At 57.1% G+C, this 2500-nt stretch overlaps 1 non-coding gene across 1 annotated transcript in view; it reads right to left on the reverse strand.

Annotated features, from left to right (window-relative positions):
- Positions 1–612, reverse strand: part of LOC126311073 (small subunit ribosomal RNA) — a 1894-nt gene extending 1282 nt beyond the window's left edge. Inside the window, exon 1 of the ribosomal RNA XR_007554373.1 lies at positions 1–612. This exon is cut by the window's left edge and continues 1282 nt beyond it. This is a non-coding gene — a ribosomal RNA (small subunit ribosomal RNA).
- Positions 613–2500: the final 1888 nt, after the last annotated feature.

Genomic DNA, 2500 nt, shown 5'->3' on the forward strand with positions numbered 1-2500 from the left:
ATTGGAGCTGGAATTACCGCGGCTGCTGGCACCAGACTTGCCCTCCAATAGATACTCGTTAAAGGATTTAAAGTGTACTCATTCCGATTACGGGGCCTCGGATGAGTCCCGTATCGTTATTTTTCGTCACTACCTCCCCGTGCCGGGAGTGGGTAATTTGCGCGCCTGCTGCCTTCCTTGGATGTGGTAGCCGTTTCTCAGGCTCCCTCTCCGGAATCGAACCCTGATTCCCCGTTACCCGTTACAACCATGGTAGGCGCAGAACCTACCATCGACAGTTGATAAGGCAGACATTTGAAAGATGCGTCGCCGGTACGAGGACCGTGCGATCAGCCCAAAGTTATTCAGAGTCACCAAGGCAAACGGACCAGACGAGCCAATCCGATTGGTTTTGATCTAATAAAAGCGTCCCTTCCATCTCTGGTCGGGACTCTGTTTGCATGTATTAGCTCTAGAATTACCACAGTTATCCAAGTAACGTGGGTACGATCTAAGGAACCATAACTGATTTAATGAGCCATTCGCGGTTTCACCTTAATGCGGCTTGTACTGAGACATGCATGGCTTAATCTTTGAGACAAGCATATGACTACTGGCAGGATCAACCAGGGAGCTGCGTCAACGAGAGCTGAGCAGCCGGCCGCCCGGGAGTGTGTCCCGAGGGCCCGCGCGAACACGCAAGCGTCCGCTCAATTATTCTGCAAACAGGAGGAGGCTGAGCTCCCCTGCACGATACACCTCGAAACCCTCTCAGGTCCCGGCGGCGCGCAGCGCCGTCCTAAGTACTTGGTCGGGTTCGAGAGAGGCGCAATCGCCCGGAGATAGGCGAGTAGACGCTTTCAGTGCGAACACCCGTGCTCCCAACTGAGCTTGCCGCTGCCGACAGAGGCCCGGGAGCGTGCTGTCGTGGCATTGCCGGCGGGAAACAACACGCGCCACCTACGGTGACCGGCAGCTCCAACGCCAGCGCCACAGAAGGGCAAAGCCCCACTTGGGTGCAGAAGCGAACTCTCCCAGCACAGCGCACACGCCAACACGTCCGCAGAGCTGCGATACAAACCACCTGCGAGAACCGCTGGGGGCGACCGAGCAGCAGACGGCGTCGCGACGCCGAGTGCCGGGCGGCGGCGCATCCTCAACGCACACAGTCCGCAATCGGACCAGCACACTGCAGATGTCCACCGCGCTTCGCACCGGGCTCGGCAGAACCCACTTTGGCCGCCTGGCGCCGCGCGCAGGGTGCGCCGGCGCATAGCTGGGACGCCAGCCGGGCCCGTCGGCCGGCGCTCCTGCCACTGGGCGCCCCCCACCAGCCGGCTGTAGTGCGTGCGCTCACGCAGCGCGCGGCCAGCACGCCGGGCGGCCCCCCCTCACCGGCCGGGGACTGTCCCGCCAAGCCACAGCCTCGTATCGCTTCATACCCACATGGCCAACTCAGGTTCGGGGGCATGGCGGGTACCGCCGAAACAACCGGTTCACAGATGTACCGATCGTCGCTATCACCGATGCACCTGCAGCGCGAACAACCGCTCAACAACTGATTTCCAGTTCATTTGCGGATCTTTGGCAGCAAACGTATACGTCAATCTACATTTGCGAAATCTACGATTCTGGCATGCCTGCATGTTATGTGTCACGACACGCTACATCAGCCCACATACACACTGCGGCATGTACACGAGAGAACACGTGGAAGATGGTCCGCGCACGTGTGCAATGTCCCTTGCGCGGTCGACTGTCAACCGGCCTCTGTAGCATGTCGCAGATGTGGAACGCGGTCCACCGTGCTATCATGTTGTGTGGGGCAATACGATTAAATAGGAAAACCCTCGTCGCTACATCAACAGACGGCTCACGCTGATTCCCGGCAGAGGGAGGAGGGGGGGGGGGGGCCAACATGCAATACTTTCGTCCGTACCTACTTACCACATGTCTGTACGGCGTACAACAGTGCAATCTCGCTGTAATGGGGAGACGAGACAAGTAGCATCGTGCACAACATATGGCCCTTATGATTCGCCATTGTAGGGCGCAGCCGGTGTACGGTCAAGCATGTGCCACATTATGTCACTCAGTACGTAACGACGGATGATCAGTGTGGGTTACGCGTACATCAGCGGACAGTCCACACAGGCCGTACCACAACGTACACTGACTGCATCGACAACCGAATGCAACTGAACAGCTGCAAGGCTCATTTCACAAACAAACGCCTGACCGACCAGCTTGGAAGGGCAGGAGGGGAGGGCGATATTCGTTCTGTAGCGGTACACCCTTCCAGTGGTTAGCGGGACTGTGTAGAAAGTACGCAACACTCGAAAGACCTTTATGTGAGGGTACGCACCATGGCATCAAGAAATACACATGACACCAGAGGATCCAAGCAGTGAACTATGTTCAGAGGGTTGCTGTTAGGCAAAGCTACATTCCTGTGACGTTACATGTGACAGTTAAGGTGCAGTGTAAGTTAGGTTAAGGTGCAGTGTAAGTTAGGTTAAGG

Source organism: Schistocerca gregaria, unplaced genomic scaffold (genome assembly GCF_023897955.1).
Source record: "Schistocerca gregaria isolate iqSchGreg1 unplaced genomic scaffold, iqSchGreg1.2 ptg000398l, whole genome shotgun sequence".
Classification (NCBI taxonomy): Eukaryota; Metazoa; Arthropoda; class Insecta; order Orthoptera; family Acrididae; genus Schistocerca; species Schistocerca gregaria.